This window comes from Pteropus alecto, unplaced genomic scaffold (genome assembly GCF_000325575.1).
Source record: "Pteropus alecto unplaced genomic scaffold, ASM32557v1 scaffold146, whole genome shotgun sequence".
Classification (NCBI taxonomy): domain Eukaryota; kingdom Metazoa; phylum Chordata; class Mammalia; order Chiroptera; family Pteropodidae; genus Pteropus; species Pteropus alecto.
Window position 1 is genome coordinate 28685183 of NW_006442107.1, and position 23524 is coordinate 28708706.

A 23524-nucleotide genomic window follows, 5' to 3' on the forward strand; every position below is an offset into this window, starting at 1 on the left:
AAAATTCAGTATATTTCTACTGCTTGACATAGCAAAATTTACAAATCGTTAAGATTTGCCCCTCATAGCCCTCACCCAAATACTGATCAGATTTATAAAAAGTGTGCCTCCTTGCTTCAGAGTGAGACCAATTCAGTGGTACAATTCATGCTCCAGAGATCCCAGTAGGGTCAAGCTCAAGCTAGTCTCCAGCTGAGGCCACAGTCTTGCTTAGTTTCTTTCCTGCTTCTCCTGCTTTGTCTTCTCCAGGTTTCCTGAGAGCACTCCCTCAATAAGTTATTTGAACAAGAATCTTATCTCGGGCTTTGTTGCTAGAGAACTCAACATAAGAGAGCACTCTATATTTTTCTTTATTATACTATCCAAGACTTTATTTGTGTACATGTGCCTTCAATTACTGTTTGTCTTTGCCACTAGATCATAAGCTCTTGAGGGTAGGAACTGTATGTGTTTTGTCCTCCATCGTATGCACGGTACCCCGTAGAGTACCAGGCACATAGTCAATGGATGTTCAATAAATAATTGTTGAATGAATGTTAAATAAATCTAAGTGTCATTATATTGTCTCAGTGAGGGGCCAGGTTGAACTGTATGCTTCTGATCAATTCTTGAATCAGACCTGTACTTATGTCAGAAACCACACGCCAAGAAGAAAACAGAGGTCACTCTTTGATCTTTTGACTTCTGTACCCCGTCCACCTGCATGAACATACTAAATCATGTGATTTTCTCCTATTTTGACTATTTCTTGCCTGACTATATTATTATATATGGTCAATGCCTCTGTCTTGGCTAAACTCAAAACATTTGCCCATTCTCATTGTCAATCTATAACCCAAACATAGTCTCCAGACCTGGAAGTGTATGGAATGTTTTATATTTCTACAATTTAGAAAATAGAGGTAATATAGATCACCAGAAACATGTTTATTTTTATGAAAAGTTTATCTTGCCGGGATCATTTTTTCCCTAACTTTTCAATTTCTGTTAATGTTATTTTTTCAAACTAAAATGAATTATGTATGTGAGTATATCTTTCTAGTAAACTTTTTATAAAAATACTAAATAATTACAACCCAAGAATATTCTCTCTATAATACTGATTATAGTAGTTTCTCAGATTTAACACTCAACATTTGAAAAAAAATTGTGTTTTCCTTAAATCATATAGTTAAATTTATGGATATAGTTAAATTTAATTCTGTCTGTTTCTCTATATGTAAAAGCAAGAACATTAAATTAGCCCTCTTTTTTTTTTTTAACATAAACCAATACCATTCAGTAAGGACTTTTTCTGAAGTAATATATAAAGAACTGCAACAGGAGTGTTACATATTTTTTTCTTTTAGGTAAATTAGACTTCCTGTGCCATAATTTTTAGTTTTATAAATTATAAATTTCATCCTCATTCATTGAAAGGAAAGAGAAATACACCCTGACAATCTGTTTTCTAGAGGTCCCTAATTGCAGTTATCCTTGTGTTGTGGGTACCACTGTGTGACGACTGATCTTCATTCTGGTCTCCTTAATGTTGCGATCAATTAGCAACTAAATGTGGAAACTGTTGCTTTATTTCAGAAAAAAAGGGTCTCATAAATTTCTGGATTTTAATTTGTTCAAAGGTAGTTGGAACCGACATAAATTTTCACCTTCCTGGTATCATTTGGAATAATTTTTGCAAAATTAAATTATATATTGTTAACAGGTAAAAAGTAAATAGAAGTGTTAAGGAAATGTATAATATTTGCTATTAAAAAAACCCTCTAACATCTCCATTTGTTTCAGCTTTAACCTTGAACAACTCTTAACTAAAATGTGGTTGAGTGGTCATTAAATGAAGGAAAATCTTTAAAATATCTTCAGTAAGTGATTGATGGTTATAATGTACCGGTATTTGTCTTATGCAAAATGGGAAATAATCAACAAAATGATTTCTCCTATTGGGAGAAAAGTATAGTAAATATATAGTCATAGAATTTTATATCTAAAAATGAGGCACAGAAAATATCAACCCTAAGTTTTAATTAACATGATACTAAGTAAAGAAGGAGAAGCTCTATTATAGAAAAGAAACAAAACCTCTTTAATACAGACTGTGCTACTTGCGTTGTTACATCTGTACTTTATCAGGAAAATCTTTATTTAAAATGTTCATTTATATTGGGAAATATATAAATGCTTCACTTCACTAAGAGCCAGTAAAACTGTTTTATGTCCTACTCATGTTTTGTAATTCTATGTGAGTTTTTTCCACTTCGTGGTAAAATTTCATTTGCATTGCTTTTTTCCATCATTTCCTATTTTTTGCATTAGTGTTTGTTATAAAATATTTTTATTTCATAATTTAAAATAATTATTAATTGTAACAATCACAGTTTTGAACCATTAAACCTGAAGTTTAGAGGCACAGCCATGAAAAATGATTCTAAAAATAATTTAATAATAGCTAAATTAGAAGGGTCCTAAAAATTTTATGAAAAAAAATCAAAAGCAGTTTTTGAATAAAAAACAGAATTAAGTTTAAATTGTACTGTTTTTATAAATAATTTTTACTAATTAACTCTTTTCTTTTTTCTCTAAGAAATCAAAATAAAACAGATTGTCCCTAAGCAAAATGTACTACTTAACTCTTTCTTATTTACTGACTATCCCATTTTATATCCCAAAAGGAATTTTTCCATTGCCATAAAAAAAAAAGATTATTTTTATTTCAAATAGAACATTATAGGAAATGAATTAGCATTACGGGAAAGCTATAAATTGATCCAAAATTTCAAAGTCAGTTTTTCAATGCTGGAAAGAAAACAATATGAAAAAGAAATATCTGTTCCCAAATACATGAATACATCTGGAAGAATTTTCAGAAATATTATATAACATGCATGCCAATGTGCTCTGATATGAATTTCCCAGGGCATCATGTTCATGAAACATTATTAATGGCTAATTCCTCTCTTCTAGCTCTCCTGGGAATATCTAAAATACAAGAAACATTTACCACAGAGTATCTTAATAAAAAATTTCCTATTTTCTTTCTTCCATGGCATTTCTTGGACTCCTGCCTTTCTACATGGTGTATCATTTATTACACTTGAAACACAATTACTGGTTGTTGTGTGTATTCAGGTAAAAGAAAGAGCCATCTTTTATACTTTTTGACATAACCTTGAATTTTAGACAGTTTGAATTAATATCCTGGGGCAGAAAATATGACTCAAATATATAACTACAGTTTACTGTGATACTCTCATATGTATTGGATAAATAATGAGCAGTCCATTACTTCTTGATTTATACATTGGGCTTTTTTGTAATATTGCAACAAATTATTGAAAATTTAAAAAATTATCATTTAGCCAAAAAACAAGGAATTATTAAGATGTGAACTGTTGAACCATAAAACTGCACAGTGTGAAAGATGGTAGGAAATCTGAAAGTTGTAAGCCCAATTCAAGTGTAGGTGAAATCTAAAATAATGCAGTAAACCAACTCTCAGTGCGAATCTTTGCTTACACAATGTGGAATTGCTTTAAAAGTAGGAAAGAACAGGTCAAGGGAAGAGTGTCAGGAGAATACACTCATAAAGGCTTTCCTGGAAAAGATATTAGAGTTCTACCTAGAGGCAAAGAAAACTGGGAAGGACCAGGTCTCTCTATTTTTCAAAAATATCAATTTTGATTTGCAAGTTCATCAAGAATGGCCATTTTAAGCTACCATATTTCAACTGAAAAAAAAAAAAAACACAGTGTATTTACGTGCCTGAAAAGGTACATTACACTGAAAATAATCTTTTATATTTAGGTCTTGAAGTATCTTCTGTTTATTATTAATATAAAAATATTTTACAGGGCTTCTGATGAAAACAATGTAGAATTTTTCATTCCAAGACATATATGTTTTTTGGTTTTTTTTGTGTGTTTTTTTGTTTTTGGTTTGCTTTTTTACAAAGTTCCTAGTATCTTCTTGCTTTACTAATAGTTAACCTATGTCATCAAAGTTTAAAAATACACCATCTCTGGAACAGCAAAAATAATAATAGTATCTTATATTACATAGCCCTTAATGTTTTTTTGTGCTTTTCTAAACATGAATATATTGTCTTAAATTATTGTCTTCCGTATATTCAAAATTAAACATTTAATTTAATATCTTAACATCTAATCAGGCTACATGACAACAGGAGCTAAGAATTTGAGGACTAAAAAGACCAAGTAGTTCAGAGTCCAGTTTGGGGCACAAAATGAACAAAACTAGTATATGAGACAAGCTCTACTATAGTTGCATTAATAAACCAGAAGGAAGAGAAATTATTTTTACCTCTTAGGTAGTTATCATAGAATATTAAAGAAAGGTAGTTATCATAGAATATTAAAGAAAGGTGGAAACATTTTGACTGTGATTGAAGATTTTGGCAGAAATTAACAGGAATACAAAGTAGAGAAAGATATCCTTGAAAAGGCTCAAATCTACTTCAGTGCACTCAGTATGCAGCATTTTAAGAAACAGGATTAAAGTAAGAATGAAGAAAAGTTTATGAGATAAGACTGATTGTCCATTTGTGTCCTTAAATCCCCATCTAGTTTATATACTTTAGATAGCCACTGAAAGCTTCTGAGTAGGAAAATAGCATTTGAACTTTAAAAACAGGACTCAGCAGCACTTGGAGAAACTTTCAGCACCTCCCCCTCCTCGACTCACATCTTTGTTTTTCTCTTTGTTCCTGAGGCCAACCCATTCACCCCTTCTCAGGTCTCAGCCTTCACACTCTCAGAGGCAACTTGACCAATCACGTGTCTCTTCACTCTTCTATCTTCAGCTTCGTCTTTGCCATTAACACTTTGTGGTAAGAATTTCATCGTCAAGTATTAAGTTCCAGGAGAATCACTTTCAAAAATATTACAGAAGCACAGTAGAAGGTGCTAGGAGCATTCTCTACCCTACCTCCTCCAGCCTAAACACAGTATGCTTTGAAAGAAGGCAGTTCTCAGAGAGTAAGATATTGTAAATTGCTCATATTTCCACGGTTCCTCCCACACTTTTGCAGCTGCTTTCATCAAATTAGCTGGGGGCTAAGGAAACTGACCATAACAACTCCAAATATGAAAGATGTCTATTTGATGCTTTGTTTTTCTTTAGAGATGCATTCAATCTGAAGATCTTAATTAAACCTACATTTTAGAGGTCTGTTTGAATTAAATATATTTATTTTTTATTAAAGCTCAATAAATGATATATTTTGTTATAGTCTCGGGAGTTGTAATTCTCTTGTTCTTGTGAACACACCCCCACAGTACATTCTGACTCTCTTCTTAGCCAAAGCAGTAGCAAAACTGTGTAGGAGGCAAATACATAAAGCCAACAGATCTGTTAAATGTAGGACTGAATAATCCACATGCCTAAGTATCTCCCCCATTCTCTGTCCTATAAGCACAATCAAAAACTACGATTTTAATTTATTCTTGCTCTCATTTATAATGAATTAAAGTTGCCTTTCCAAGATTTAATAAAAAATCCGTGGTAGAAATACTAATTACAATTTTTCACACACACACTCATAGAGAAATAATACTACAGGGGAAAAAACTCAGATGATTGAAGAAAAAGACTAACTCACATTTTTCAAATGTTGTTTAAATAAAGTGAAAAATTACCAAAGACTGTTGCTGTCCTTTTGTCTATTATGCATTATGAAATTTAATGAAGACTTCCTGGGTGCTAACATTAAAATAAGTTTTGTAACAATTTTAATTCTAGAATTTCAGGATGGAAAAGTAAATATTTTTGAATAAATAATGCCAGATACAATTGAAAAAAAAAGAAGTTAAATATTTTAAAAATCAATGTCATCAATGTCCTTTTCTCATTCCTTAGTCTGAGGACTATGCAGTTGAATACAGAAAACAAAAAAACATCATTTTTAATATGAAAAATGAGATTCCTCAGTATTGTCAGCATTTATATTCACTACAAATTTATGAAGATTAATATTAATAAAAAATGAATTAGCAGAAATAATTTGCAAAAGATCACTCTGTGTTAGCCATAAGAAAGTTATATAAGTATTACAATGTATCATTGTGATCGTTTTACCAGAAACTAGGCTTTGTGTTCAGTCATTGACAAGGAGAGGAACTACATACAGTAAGAAACTCGACAGCTCCAAGACTGGGAATGGGGACGGTTTGTAACTGACCCTTTAATTATGGTGCAACATAGCAGTGCTCCTTCTCATAGTACTTGAAGTTTCTCTCTAGAACTTCCAACTTAAAGTAGTCTCAATCCTACAGAATACGTTCGCTTTGAAATCAGACTCTAAGGACACAAATGATTTCCAAATTTGATAGTATCCATGTAGACATCAAAGGCAGTTTTTGAGCACTCCAAGAAAAGCCAAAGCAGACCAATAGGTCATCTGGGGGAAAATACTAAACTAATTCAGTTCAATAATTAAAAATAATAATGAAAATTAGGAAACTGTGGCATGAAAGTTCTATATTTAACCACTTAAAACATCCCTTGATTCTGAGTATAATGGAATAAATGAGGCAGTACTAGGAAATTAAGTGTACAACTTGAAACAATTTTTCATAAATATTTTCTTTATGCTTCAAGACTAATGTTGTTCTAAACAATACTATTTGCCCAATATTTTTCACTTCACAAATTTTAAGTAATCAGGAGCTTTATTCTGGAATTTTTGATTCAACCTAGAGATCCAGTAATAAAATTAGAAATACTCAAGATTGTAAACATAATGTATCATATTTATGGCCTCTGTAGGAGAATTTGTATAGAATGGGTTTCACTGAACAAGTATTTGTACAGAATGGGTTTCATTGAAATATAAGCTCCACAGAAAATTCACCAACTGCACACATACAACTTAATAAAAAATATATGTCCTAATATAAACATCATTTCAATCAGGATGTAGAATATATTTTGCACCCCAGAGAGCTCCCTTGTGTCTGTTGGTAGTCAATATTCTCGCCCCACTCTCAGCTCTTAGAAATCATTATTTTGCTTTCTGTCATTGTAGTTTTGCCTTTTCCAGAATTTCATATCAATGTAATCATACAGTATTCAATGTTTTCTGTTTGGCTTCTTTCACTTTGTAAAATAATTTTGAGATGTATCCATGTGGTGTGAATTAATCTGTTTCTTTATAAAATCTGATAGCATTCCCTTGTATCCATATTCCACAACTTGTTTATATATGCACCAGTTGATGAACACTTGGAAGTATATTCAAATTTGATTATTATAAGTAAAGCTGTCAAAAACATTTGAAAACAAGTCTTGGTGTAAACTTGTGTATTCATTTCTCTTGGAGATATCTAGTGCTGGGGTGGGTGGGCCACACAGGAAACGTCTGCTTTACTTGAACTGTGAAACTGTTTTCCAAAGTTCTACCACTGTGCCTTTTTATCAGTAATTTGTATTTCCAGTTGTTCTGCATCACCAGCATTTGTTATTATCAGTCTTTTTCTTTTTTACATTTTAGTCATTTCAACAGGTACAAAGTGATTTTGTGATTTTCATTTGCATTTCTCTAATTACTAATAATGTTGAGCATCCATTCATGAGCCCATTTGCCATTCCTATATCCTCAATGATAATGTGTATATTCAGATAGCCTGCATGTTAAAAAAAAAATCAGGATTGCTTGTCTTATTATTAAATTGTAAGAGTTCTTATATATACTGGATACGAATGTTCTTTTTTTTTTTTATTATCATCTATATTTTGCAAATGTAATCTCCCAGTTTGTGGCTTGTCTTTAAATTTTCTAAGTAGTGTGTTGTGAAAAGTGCTATATTTTAAAATTTAAAAGTCCAATTTATCAATTTTTAAAAATTTTATGACTTGTACTTTTTGCCTCACCCAAAGTCAAAAAGATATTCTTTGTTTTTACCTACATGTTATAGATTACAGGTCTATATTTAATTTATAGGTTTATAAACCAGATTGATTAGTTTTTGTGTAGGATGTGAAATAATAAAATAATTGAGGTTTACTTTTTTCCAGGCAGATATCCAATTGTTTCAGCATCATTTGTTGAAAAAAATCAGCATTTCTGTATCAAATTTCTTTGGCTCCTTTGTCAAAAGTCAATTCACTGTATTTATGGACTTTTATTTTTTCCATTGATCTATATAAACATTCTTACTTGAACACCACACTGTCTTGACTAATATAGTATTCAGTGTACTAATGTAGCTTATGGTGAAAGTTGAAATCAAGTAATGTAAATTTTTCAACTTTGTTTTCTATTTTAAAATTGTTTTGACTCCTCCCTCTGCCTTTTTTTATTGTTTGCAATCTCATGTGCATTATAGAATCAAACGGTCAATCTATCAATGTATTTTATGGGATTTTCATGGAATTACATCGAAACTACAGATCACTTTGGAGATAAAGAAATCTTGATATTGAATTTTCTAATTTCTGAACAGAGGATATCGCTCAATTTATTTATTTGTTTTTAAATTTCTCTCAGTTACATCTTGTAGTTTCAACCTATATATCCTGAATATGTTGTGTTTATTTCTAAGTATTTAATATTTTTTGTACTATTATATATTGCATTGCTTATTACATTTAAATTTTCAATTGTTTGTTGTTAGCATAGAGAAATATAACTGATTTTTATATTTCCTGCAAACTTGCTGAACTCATTTATATTAGTTTTAAAGTCTTTTTTTTTTTTAACTTTCCAAAAGGTTTTCTACACAGACTATCAAGTCATCTCTGATTAAGACAGCTTTACTTCTTCATTTTAAGTCTGTATGCCCTTTATTTCTTTTTCTTACTTTATTGTACTGCCAAGGACTTCAAGTATAATGTTGAATTAAAGCAGTGAGAATAAACATCTATACTTTGTTCATAATGCTAAGTAGAAGTATTATTTTTCATTGTCAAATCTGATGTTAACTACAAGCTTTCTGGAGATATCTTTTATCAGGCTGAGAAAGTTTCCTTCCATTTGCTGAGAGTTTTTGTTATAGGTTTTGTTAAATACTTTATCATATTTAATGATATAATCATATGAGCTATATTTTTAAATTGGTTAATATGACCAATTACATTGACTTCTGAATGTTGAATTAAATCTCGCTTTCTTGGAATGAAACTCACTTGATTATCCTATATTATCTTCTTTTATATGTTGCTGGATAGCATTTATTAAGATTTCATTAAAGATTTGAGAGGTATTGGTCCATAGTTTTCTTTTCTTGTAATATCTTTGTCTGGTTTTGATATCAGGATAATGCTGATCTCATAATATAATACAAAACAAATTACATCGTTTTGTATTTCCTGGAAGTTTTCCCATAGTACTAGAAATATTATTTTTCTCTAAATGTTTAGTAGGAATCATCAGTGAAGTCATTCCATTTTGGAGTTTTCCTTATATGGAGAATTTTTAAACAAAGATATTAAGCTTAATAGATATTAGGCTTTTCCTCATTTATCAATTTCTTCTTAAAAGAGATTTGATATGTTTATGTATTTTCTGTTTCATTTTAGTTGTCAAATGTATTGATTTAAATATACTGATAGTATTCTCTTACTATTTTTTCATGTTTGTAGAATATATAGTGATATCCATAGTCTCTTCTGATATTATTTGTTTCTTCTCTATTTTCTGATCAATTTGGCTAAAGATTTTCCAATTTTATCAATCTTTCGAAAGAACTGCTTTTTTATTTTCTTTTTTTTCTTTTTCTATTTCGTTGAGTTCTTGATTTAAGCTTATTAGTTCCTTCTTTCTTCTTCCTTTGCATGTAGTTTTCTCATCTTGCTATTATCTCTTTAGGTAGTAGCTTAGACCATCAATTTGATACTGTTTTTCTAATATAAGCATTTATTAATTAAAAATCCCTCTAATTATTGCTTAGCTTCATGTTACCACTTTTGATCTGTAGTGATTTTATTTTCATTCATAGGTTCAAAATATTTCTAATTTCCCTTGTGGTTACTTCTTTCAAATATGGATTATTTATGTGTCTTGTTTAATCTCCAAATATTTGCCAAATGTCCAGATACTCTTCTGTTACTGAGTTCTAGTTTAATTCCTTTGTGTCCAGAGACCATACTTTTAATGATTTTAATTCTCTTTAATTTGTGGAGACTTGTTTTATGGCCCAGCATATGGTCTCTCCTGATGAATGTTTTGAGTGTACATTCTCTGTGTGAAATATTCAAACAGGTCATGTAAAATGATAGTTTTTTTTTTTTTTAAGTCTTTTACATTCTTATTGATTTCCTCTACTTGTTTAATCAGTTATCGAGAGTGGACCTGTCTATTTCTTCTTTTGGTTCTACTGAATTTTGCTTTATGTGATGTAGACTGTTATTAGGTCCAGACACATTTAGGACTGTTATGTCTCCTTGATGAATTGACCTCTTTATGAAATGTCTCATTTTCCATGGTTATATTCCTTCTTCTAAAATTTACTTGTTTGACATTAATAAAAGATTTCTGGCTTTATTTTTGATTAGTGCTTGCATGGTATACCAATTTCCAGCTTTTTACTTTTAATATTTCACTTAAATGTTTTGCAGATTTGTGTTTTCTCTACCTTTACACCAAAGCATTTCCACATCATATCATAGTATTTCTGCATGTCAGTGAATGGAACACCATGCAGTCAGTTGGCCCAGGACAGAAACCTGGGAAATATTCTGAACCCTTTTGCTCTTATCTGTCAAGCACATTCTAGTGATTCTTGAGAAAATGTCACAAATTCAACTACTTTTCTTCATATCTATCTATATCATGAACCTAAAGGAGGTTAAAATCTTTATTACTTTAGATCTCTTGACTTATCTCCTAGCTTTCACTCCTGTCGACATCCACTCCATTTCCTGCACAGCAGCAATCTTTTAAACCCTGTGGTATCTCCCATTACACTTAGAATAAAAATCCCAAATGACCTAGAAAACCCTGTATAATTGATACCCTAACTCCCTCTCTAAACCCATTACTCCTTGTGGACATCTAAGCTTTGGTTCCACCTAGTGTTTCTGTTTCTTGATTTGTTAAACTCTTTTCTGTTTTGGACCTCAGCTGTTGTCTCTGAATGGAATAAATTCATCTCAAAACTTTCCATTGTTAGCATTTAAACTAAGATCTCATGCATGCAAAAAGCTATCTTTTCATCAACTCATCATTTTAACAAATATTTGTTCAATGCATACTAGATGCCAGACACTGAGCTCCATGCTGAAAATAAAATAGTAAGTCTAAAAATATGTAATCTTTGCTCTCAGGAAGCTTACAATTCAATAAAGATGACAGCTATTATTCAATAAAGGTGTAAATATTCATTGAAAAAAGTCCCATAAAGAACAAATGAATAGAACTATATCAAACTTAAAAGCTTCTGCACAGCAAAAGAAACTATCAACAGAACAAAAAGGCAACCAACTGAATGAGAGAAGATATTTGCAAACAAAGCCTCCAATAAGGGACTAATATGCAAAATATATAAAGAATTCATAAAACTCAACAACAACCAAAAAAAATATCCAATTAAAAAATGGGCAGAGAACCTGAACAGACACTTCTCCCAAGAAGACATACAAATGGCCAACAAACATCTGAAAAGATGCTCAACTTCACTAGTTATTAGGGAAATACAAATCAAAACCACAACGAGATATCACCTAACACCTGTTAGAATGGCTATCATCAATAGGACAAGTAATAAGAAGTGTTGGAGAGGTTGGAGAGGAAAAGGATCTCTCATACACTAGTGGTGGGAACAGCCTCTATGGAAAACAGTGTAATGGTTACTAAAAAGTTAAGAATAGAATTACCATATTTTGGTAATATTTTGGGTACCTACCCCAAAAGTTTAAAAACATTTATCCATAAAGAGACATGCATCCCGATGCTCATTGCAGCATTATTCATGGTAGTCAAGACATGGAAGCAACCGAGTACCCTTCAATTGACAATTGGATAAAAAAACTGTAGTAGATACACACAATGGAATATTACTCAGCCATAAGAAAAGATGAAATACTGCCATTTGCAACAACATGGATGGATCTCGAGATAATCATGCTAAGCGAAATAAGTCAGAGAGAAAAAGTTGACAACTATGTGATTTTACTCACATGTGGGATATAAAACTGGAAGCAACAAATGAACAAACAAACAAAAACTACTAGGCACAGACAACAGTTTAGTGGTTACCAGAGAGAAAGGGGAAAGGGGGACGCAGGTAGATAAGGGTCAAGGGCATCAAATATATGGTGACAGAGGGAAATTTGACTTTGGGTGGTGAAAACAAAATGCAATATACACATGACATATTATTGAATTACACACTTGAAACCTATATAATTTTATTAAGTAATGCCTCCCCAATAAATTTAATTTTTAAAAAAGTGAGGATAGATCTATGAAAATCCATAATAAACTGAAATAGACTGATATTGTATAAATAGGCTTCTTTAAGGACGGGATTTTTGACCATGATCTGATGGGAGAGTAAGAGTTAAATAGCATATTGTGACTTTAGTAGAGATAAAAAGCATATTAATTGAAATTTTAGCTCAAATGCTGTTAACATAATACATTATGACAATTTTGATTAGATATATCATCATTAATAATTAGTTACAATTCTCAATTTGGCACAATCTTATCATATATCTAAAAGCAAAATTATGGGTTTATTATTTTAAATAGAGAAATAATATTTTGAACTTCTTAATTTGTAAACTCAGTAAAATATAAATTTATGTAACTACAGAGTTTAATGTAGTGAAAATAAGAAATACTTGTATTTCCAAAAATACATTTCTTAGGCCTCATCCAAATATGTCAATTCAATTCTTCTTTTTATCTGAACTTAAAACTAGAGGCATAATGGACAAATATAAGGGACAGAGACATTACAGTATTTCAGATTTGTTTCTGGACTGCTATCTCACATGGCCTGGAATGGAGGGAAAGTTTGTAATCTAGTAGAGGTATGACATTATTTGATATATTCCATCGAATGAAATGTAAGACTTTATACTCAAGTCCTGTTTTCCTTCTTGTCTCTCAGCTGTGCTGAAATTAATGTTCTCCTCGCCTATAATGTGCTCTTTGCACATCTATATTTACTCAAATTCTATTTATTATTTTAAAAAATTGAGCTTAAATCCAAATTCTTCTTCTTTAACTTCTCACATCTTTATAAAAATGTCTCTTTCAGAAAATTCTGGTAATCGAAGCTTGGTAATATTTAGCCATGTGCTGCCCTGACTTCCTATGTAACTTTTTAAAAGGTACATTGCTTTCACGTCCTGTGTCAGTTAACCCTTGCTGTTTAATAAATCACACAAAAACTCAATGGCTGAATACAATAACCATTTATTTAGCTCTCAAAAACCATTTAATTAGCTCAATATTGGTTTCTCTTGCTATTCTGCTGGTCTGGGTCAGATTCAGCCAAACTCAGCTAAGTTAGCTCATGCATTTGAGATCACTTCGAGGCTCAGCTGGACACTGCTGGTCTTAGATGACTTCACTCATAGCTGTGACAGTTGGCTGATGATTGGACCATGTGACTCTCATCGTCTAGCAAGCTGGCCCACGCTACGAGTGAGATACAAACTACTGAAATCATCAAGAGGGCAAGCACCACTGTGTAAGCACTTTTCAAGACTCTATTCAATTACTTTTGCTAATGTCCCACTTTTGAGATGGGAAGATCTGTAACAGCACCATTAATACAAGGAGAGAAGGACTTTGTGGTCGTTTTTATAGTTGACTACATTCTCAGATTAAACAACAATAAAAATTTCTTTTGAGTCCTCATATCAGTGCTACCCAGTTATGAAAAGCACTCCAAATACATTTCTAACCAAATAAATAAAAGAATGAACAGAGAGATGGAAGACCCCCCATTTCAGTTCATTTCATATCTTAGTCTCTGTGACAACATCACTTTTTGCATTATCACTTTAATGCCATTTGCATACAAGTGTAGCAAAAGAAATGGAATAACTCAAGTTCTTGACTGAGTGACATAGAACCAGTGAATTACCATTGATTTCTGGACCTGATTTAGTTATGCAGAATCATCTCTCTGTGACTATGTGTAGTGAATGAGTTTCATGAATCTAATGATGGCTGGCAGCTTTTAGTCATCAGTTTGCAAAAGGGATTGGAGAAGGTTCTAGTCTGAATTTTAGAGATGTATCTTCACAGCCTTAAGTCAGACAGGTGAACTTCAAATTACATTCCACATAGGGATCAACTCTATAGGAATATAAGTTGTGAGAGAGAGCAGAAGTTTCCTATCAGCCTAGGTCAGGTTGGGAAGAGGTTTGCAAATACAGTGGCAACAACCAGAATACCATTTCTCACTTTCAGATTCAACTCTCTCTGAGCTTGGATTTTATCTTAAGAATGCTTTTAAATAAAAACAACATATTCCTTTGTGTTTTGACTTTGTATAAATTATAGGAAAAATGACAGTTGTGATACATTCTGGTAGTACTTTAAGTCTTTGGGAAAAAATCAAAGGAATGATGAAGAAAGAACATGAGAAATTTTAAAAGCTCAGTAGTGTTTACATTTGAACAATAATTAAAAACTGAATATGAATTTACATATTAGTTAATGCAATAGATGTATTGATATCCTAATACTATTACAAATAAATAGTTTTAAGAATCTCTGTCTTGAACAGATTGGTGGTTGCCAGAGGAGAGGGATGAGGAGTGGGCAAACTGGGTGAATGGGGTCAAAAGGTACAAACTTCCAGTTATGAGATATATAAGTCCCAGGATGTAATAAACAGCAATGTGTCTATAGTTAATACCGTTTTGTATATTTAAAAGATAGCAAGGGAGTAAATCTTAAAAGTTCTATCACAAGAAAAAAACTTGTAACTATATATGGTGACAAATGTTGACTAGATTTATTGTGATCATTTCACTATACATACAAATATTGAATCATGTTGTACACCTAGTATAAACTAGTATAGTGTTAAACTAGTATAATGTTATATGTCAATTATACCTCAAGGAAGGAAAGACTATCTCTTTTTATGCATTATATGCCAAATGGCTACAGGAAGATACAGTAAAACAGTGAACAGTTAATTCCTCAAAAATAAAAATAAAATAAAACAGTTGATGAGCAGCAAACAGTTATCCTAATAGAGGCAAATTTCTTATGGGTGAGAATGTCCAAAAGTGTATCAAATAATAAAGATGTTTTTTACTCCACTCTATCTCTCACAACACTATCACTGCACAAGAGAAAGAAAAAGATCAGCACTAGGTCCCCTGCAATGAACTTGATGTTCTGCACAATAAAAGTACTACAAATTGTTGAACACATAATTTAATAGTAAAAAAAAAAACAAAAAAAAAAACAAGAAGCCTCATTATACCCTTTGTTTTAGTTGGACTTGGATTCTTGGGTTTATATGTTAGTTGAAAATTCAGACTATTGAGATTGAAATGGTAAGTCCTATAGTCTTAGATCTCTCTGGTAAAGGAAGGAAGCATAAGAAGGCACTGTCTGAAGGAAATAAAGTCCCTTTTCTGAGCAATGTGGCTAACTCCAGGTCTGGACAGCAAAGCTTACACACTAAACCTGATGATGTATGAAGAGAAAGGTAAAATTCTCCATAACCTGTTATAAGTCTTCAGGAACTATTTTAAATTTTTGATGAAAAATATATTTTAAAGGAGGCAATCAGCAATGTCATGAAATTGAAATGCTAGGGTGTTAGAAAAAGTGGGAACTCCACTGGACTTTTAAATTTAAAATTCTATCAGCAATTTATCACATTCTGGTATTTAAAGTGTGCATATTAAATATATACCATGAATCAGTTGTGATATTTTTATAATTTAGAAATATAAGACTATTGGTTGGTTTCAACTGTTATTTGGGGGTAAAAATTGATATATCAAAAAAATAAGCTTTTAATTTATCACATAAGAAGCACCAAAATAAACCATAAATGCCAACCTGCCTATAATCACTATTAATACATTGTGATATGCCTATTATAATACAGATGCCAAAGGTTCCTTCCTGTCCCCATACCCCATTCTTGGGTTCTATGCTGATCATTATTACAGAAGGAGCTTGTAATATTGTATTGTGTAATCCCATTCTTCTAACTACTGCTTATTGGGCTGTGAATGAATAACTGATCAAGGTGGACCAATACGATCCTCTCCAGAAATTGAATCTAGTCCAGAGATGGCCTTGGTTAGCTCTGGACAGCTGATATGAAAAGTCTGTGTAAACTCTACTTGGGGGCCACTGCACTGGCCACAATGCACGTATGGAAGGTGCAGGTCTGAAGATAGATAGTAATGAAGTAGATTCACAGAAAGAACAAAAGAAGAAAGGCCATGAGATCCACAGATACTATAAGCTAGGCCAGGCTGAACTCCCACATACCTACATAAAATACTTCCTCTTTTGTCACCTGGGTAAATTCCATTTATCTAAGCTAGCTAGACAGGGACTCTGTTCCTTATAACAAAATGGTCCTAAGACAGCTAATCTCTTTTCTCATATAAGGGGCTGGATCAATGATTGACTTTTATACTAACTCTTGAGAGCATGTTTGGCCAGTTATGATTAATAAAGAGTTATCAACCAGTCCAACCAAGAAAATAAATAAGTGATAATCTCATAAACATCCCAGAGCATTATTGACAGTATTAGAATATTTGTGTCAATCTCTTACATTTTCTTATATTGGAGCCGCCTTAGTTTTTTGTTTGGTTTTATTTTAATTTATCCCTTCATAACTGAAAATCTATTCAGATGCTGTATTTTATAATGTTCCTTTAACAGTGTCCTTTGCCACTGGTCCTCTTTTTATTCCTATTGTCTCAACATTTCCCTTACTTCTGTGTGTTTTTAAATTATTACTGGTATATGAAACACTACCATATTTAAAAAGAGTTGAAAAATATAAAATAAAACAATGTTTTTTTGTCTATCTGCTGATTTTTTTAAGATGATAGATATTGAGTAGAGATCTAATTTTAATAATATTTTTAGTATTCATTAAAAAGTTCCAAGCAATCTGAATTCATAGACCTTTGAGTATTTTGTGAAATCTTATATTTATTTTCTATTGTTAAGGCTATCCCTTTTAAAATCATAATCATATATAGTTTCTTGAAAAATGTTTTTATTTTATAAAGGATTTAAAAGTTTGACCAGACATACTTTCATTTGCTAGAATGTAAATTCAAAGAGGTAGAAATTTTTCATCAATTTCACTTATTAGTATACCTCCAGTATCCCCAAAAGTGCTGACCATATAGTACATGTCTAATAAAATACTTCTTGAGTAAATAAATAAGTCACAGAATGTAGATGGAAAATAAAATAAAACTTTTACAATCAATTATAACACTGGCTTGTTACATGACCTTGGGCATGTACTTAATTACTTTTATCTTTCAATCACTCATTTCCTAAATAGTTATTGAATGCCTCTTATTTTTCAGAAACTATGTTTGGGAGCAAGGACACCAAAATGAGTAGATCAGAGATGGTTCTCTCTAGGCACTCACAATGAAAGGGTACACTGATTGAGTGTAATCCTTTGCAAGACAAAATGATAAGCAGGACAAATGTGGAATTGATAAGATGTTAAATAAACCTACAGCAAGGAACTCCGTATTTTTAATATATAATTTATACAAGTTGACTATTTCTCCTATGCTGTCATCAATGAATCATTTTATAGGTCAACCAGGTACTGATCAGGATATCGAAAGAGTCATTTATTAGATGCAAATAGCCTAAAATTAGTAGCAGAGCTTCAAAAATATCTTTCTTGCTCATGTATTAAAAATTTCCTTCAAGACAATGTATTATAAGCACTTTACAATTTTTATAGCATTTGATGTGGTGTCAAACCAATGGGGACAAAACAATCTTTTAATACACTAGAGATTACTGATTTCTTTTATAATATAAAGTATAGTTAAGTGCTAAAAAGCCCTGACTTTGGACTAAGAGAAAACTGGGGTTTGGCTCCACCCCTATAAATTACTGAGTCATTTACCTTATTAAGTCAGGAGCAAATTTTCATCTATACCTGAAAACTATTGCTGGCGTCAAGAAATACAGTTCATACAGACAAACTGATGCCTCTTATAAATTATTTTTCCTGATCATGTCAAAATATGGGCTCATTCCAGTTTCCAATTTATGTTATAGAATATATATAATTTTATTTGACCTCATCAGGACTACTAAAATTGTAGTCTATAATTTCTCGATTAAAATTTCTCTGACAACGATGCCAGGAAACGTAATCTTCGAGACTCAATAATCCAACATGGGTTTAATATTTAACAAAAGTAAAATATTGAATGTCAATATTTACCATTTACTTTGAATGTTCAAGTTCTGTTAATGAAAGAGATACAAATCATTGACCACTAAATGAAAAGACATGCTTTGACATAATAAATAATAATAGGATGTCAAGTCCACTGAAAATGCCTAATTTTGGAATTCTTTACATTAAAAGATGTGAAAATTTTAACATTCATACTGTTAAAACGCTTATAATAAATTTTTCCATGTTATAACTATTGGTAATAGCAACATTTGTATGTACCGTATATGGAGGCTTAAAGTTCAAAAGCACACTTCCATAAACAGTATCTCATTTAATTGCAACAGCAACTGATATTTTTAGAAAAAATAAACTGAAGGTCAAGAGGCCAAAAAAGTGAGTGGTCTTAAATCACAAGCTGGTTTTCTGACTCCTTGTCCAGTGCCCTTTCTCTCACATAGACTTAGTTTTAGGACACATATAAAAAGCTGGAATATATTCATGTTCCCATTTTATTCTTATTTGCTTTACAACCATCCCTACTTCTTAATTATACTGTCAGATTTTCAACACACCTAAGTATATCACTTTTAGTAAATGTTCCCATAAATATACTAAAAATTTTGCTATTTCTAGATAAAATGGACTTTTACAAAGAATATCAAAAAAAAATTCATTAGACCATGATCTTAAAATCATATTATAGAAGTAAACCTAAGTAAGAGGTAACATATGAAATGACTCTCTTAGATGAATCTCTAGAATGTTTAAAACAATTGGAGTTTCAATATTATTTAAGAGTAAGTTACACTTAAATATTTCATAAATATAATCTAGTTATTTTCAGACCTGTATGAAATTCTAGGCTCTTTTCTGTCAATTCATAACAAGAATTATGAATTACTGCTATTATCTATATACTTTAAGTATAAGGATATATAAATAAGGAAAATGTGCAAAAGGGGGAAAGTGTCAGTTTTCAGGTATTGCAAAAATAGAATTAAATAAGAACATAGACTAAGTATTAATAATACATTATACACTTTGGAAAATGAAAACAAATATTCTAGGTACAAAGAGCTTTTCTTCTCTACAGATTTCCCAGCATGACTTAAATTAACAAAACAAGACAACTGGGTTATCAATAAACACTGTAGCGATACCAAAATTGACTAGGTATTGAATTCATGACAGGTCATAGCAATTAAAATTGGCTTTAAATTTCCATTAACTACCAATATCAGTACTAAATGTTTAGTTTACTTTATAACTTTGGAGAAGTAATAGAACTTTTCTTCTTGGGAACTTTCCAGAGTATACTAGCAGTATGCAGTCAGACAACTGGTTTCTCCTTAATCATCCCATTCCATAAAACTACTCCTACTTCTTCTGCCCTATTCAAGAAACAATCAAGACAGTCCTCAGAGATCATACAAAAATTAGATAAATCACCTAAAATCTTTCAAAAAGTGGTATCAATGTACTTGACATTGCATATTTCTGTTAGACATCAAAAACAGGAGGTATTCATTTTAAGCCTTACTTGGGAAGAAGGTTTTTTTTTTTTTTTTCTCAAATAGTCTTTCATATAATAGTAAAGTGGGAAAAAATAAAATGAAAGGTAGTTTTGAAATTAATCTGATCTGGATTGGACACCCTCTACCCACTCATGTCTCTGTGCATTTCTTGGGATTGTGACTTTGAGCAAGTTACTTAATGCCTCAATATTCATTTCATCCCTAAGTGAAACAAGAATAGATGAAGTCACCTCCCAAGATCATCTCCAGGATTTATGAGCAGATAAGCAAAGTTCTTGGCATGTAGTGAGCAGGAAACAAATGTTACTTCCCTTCCCCAGTCCACAGAATTTAAAAAGTAACAAGATTAAATACCTGATAACACACAATACTCTAAAAGTGATAATCTTCTCTGATCATCTAATTTGGCAATAGAGTGTTTCAAGAAACACTAAGATCACTTAAAACAGATTCCCTGAATTTAATATTGTTTGGATTTTAATGATAGGCATAAGATTTTTTGAATACTTATTTATAATTTTTAATTATAAGATTATATTCAAAGACAGAAGAAATATGCTAATGTTTAGATAAACATTCTCAAAGATCTTACATTTCAGAAACTTTCCTTTCCAATGAAAACAATTTCTAACTTTTATATATAATTGCACGATAAGTCCTTCTATTTATCCAGATATTTTAAGTGGCAAATAAAAAAGGTTATAAAATTTGTTCAGATGGTCTAATGTTACCTCATTGCCCACTCTAAACAATCTCATGGTATACTTACTTGTAAATGCTTCGATAAAATAATTTAATTACCTCGTTCTTGTCAAAAATCTGGCTGACATCCTTTGTTAAGTTTATTCCTAGGTATTTTTTGTTGTTGTTGCAATTACAAAAGAAAGTTTTTTATTTCATTTCTTTTTTTTTTTTTTTTTTTGAAATTTCATTGTTAGTATATAGGGACACAATGGATTTTTATACATTGATTTTGTATCCTGCAACTTTACTGTGTTTGTTTATTGTTTCAAATAGTTTTTTCAGTGGAGTCTTTAGAGTTTTCTATATAAAAAATCATGTCATCTGCAAAGAGCGACAATTTGACTTCCTCATTCTCAATTTGGATGCCTTTTATTTCTATCTCTTGCCTGATTGTTCTAGATAGGACTTTCAATACTATACTGAATAAGAGTGGTGACAGCAGGCATCCTTGTCTTGTTTTTGATCTTACAGGGAAAGTTTTCAGTTTTTCACCATTAAGTATGCTATTAGCTGAGGGTTCGTTATATATGGCCTTAATGATGGGTGGTACTTTCCTTCTATACCCATTTTATTAACTGTTTTAATCATAAATGGATACTATATTTTATCAAGTGCAGAACCTGAATAGACACTTTTCCCAAGAAGACAAATGGCCAATGGACATATGAAAAGATGCTCAACTTCACTAGCTTTTAGGGAAATGCCAACCGAAACCATCTCACACCTGTTAGAATGGATATTATCAACAAATGTTGGAGAGGTTGTGGGTAGAAATGAACTTTCATACATTGTTGGTGGGAATGTAAATGGGTACAACCACAGTGGAAAACAGTATGGAGGTTCTTCAAAAATTAAGAATAGAATTACCATATGACCCAGCAATTTTTCTCCTGGGTACTTACCCCAAAAGTTTAAAAATATTTATCCATGAAGATATATCCACCCTGATGTTCATAGCAGCATTATTTATGGTGGTCAAGACATGGAAACAACCGAGTGCCCATCAATAGATGGTTGGATAAAGAAGCTGTGGTTCATATATACAATGAAATATTAGCCATAAGAAGAGATGAAATACTGCCATTTGTGACAACATGGATGGATCTTGAGATGCTAAGCGAAATAAGTCCGACAGAAAAAGTTGAGAACCATATGATTTCACTCACTTGTGGGATAAAAACTGAAAGCAACAAACAAGACAAATGAACAAAAACTCATAGGCACGCACAACACTTTAGTGGTTACCAGAGGGAAAGGTGGGTGGAAGGGAGACGGATAAGGGGAAAGGGCATCAAATATATGGTGATAGAAGGAGAATGGACTTTGGGTGGTGAATACACAATGAAATATTCTGATGATGTATTATTAAACTGTATACTTGAAACCAGTATAATTTTATTAATTGATATCAACTCAATAAATTTAATTAAAAATAAATAAAAGTTAAAAGAAATAAAAGCCAAAAGAGAAAAAAAATCTGGCTGAGGTCCAGATTACATAAAAAGCTGAATTGGCTCTATTGAAAGTTTACTTTATTGGTTAATTCTACATATGTCACAGATTTTTAGATGCATATTGATATGTTTGATATTCTCTTATTTCTGCTTGCTCATACAACTAACTTATTTAAAAACATTTAGAAATAAACCAAAAATGAAGAAAATCAAAAAGAAAATCTTTAAAATAGTTTTGATTTTATTTTTTACAATAATTCATAGAGGACATTATCATTGACCCTGTTATGCAGCTTTGCGTGGTAAACGTTGGATCTTAATATAAGAGATGGAGATATAATTTTTGGTTTCCCAAAATTTGCTGGCCATTTCAAACCCAGTACTATACTGTGGTGAATGTAATCTAAATCGGAGATGGGCATTAAGGTTGGATTATGGAACCAAATTCTAAACATTCACAACCATGGATGTAAGACCAAGTATAAAGTCAGAGAGATTAGATAGAATAGGTAGGTTTATAGAGTAGGAAGGTTTATAGATGAGAAAATAAAGTCCTTAGAGAGGAAAGTAGTATTAAAATCAAGGATTGGTGATCTGCAAAACCCCTTATAAATGTCAATCATTTTGAGTATTAAACAATCATTAATACTCATTTACTGAACGCATTGTGTGCCAGGTCCAATATCAAGCACTCTTTATAAATTAGTTCATTTAATTCTCACGACTATCCCTAGAAGTCAGGCCAAAAAGTGGCAGAGTCAGGATTCAAACACAAGAAAATAATCTGTTCCCAAAATGCCCAGGTTTTCAGCCACCATGCTATAACCAACGTCATTTATAGACCTTCAACCTTCCTGTTTCCATTTACCAGGCTTTGCTTGCTAGAAATGTTTGAGATATCCCTTCCTTGCATTATGCATAAAATACTTGAAAAATTGTTACACATTGTAGGTGAATATGCATTCCAAGAGGTCTAGTCCATAAATATCTATTCATGTCTAAGAGGTACCTTGGCTCACCTTGCATCTTGGGTATTTGAGATGCAGAATAATGTGTATGTTTGAAAAGGAAAATCTTTGGATGGCCTTTATTTCTCAACATCTATCTACCCAAGATAAATTCATGTCCTAGCCAAAGCACCTATTTTCATCCTTTAACTCTGGTCTCATGGCGGCCGCTGGAGTATACTTCAAAGAGATGGAAAGTCACCTTCACTTATCTTCTTCATCTCCCCCATGTATTACCTGCAGTAACTACTCCTATTCTGCCGTCTCATTCAATGTCACTGTCTTTCCCCTGTCTCAAGTCTTTGTTTTGTTAATTAACCTCAACCGGAGTGACTGGCATTTAGTATATTGGAAGAGAAAATTTTGACATTGAGGAACAGATGCAGAAGTAAATTTATATGAGTAGAAATACAAGTAAGAGAAGCTCCCAG

At 31.7% G+C, this 23524-nt stretch overlaps 1 protein-coding gene across 17 annotated transcripts in view; it reads right to left on the minus strand.

The window, feature by feature from the left end:
- DLGAP1 (DLG associated protein 1) overlaps positions 1-23524 on the minus strand; it is a 798454-nt gene that overhangs the window by 658735 nt on the left and 116195 nt on the right. The gene's annotated exons all lie outside the window — the stretch shown is intronic.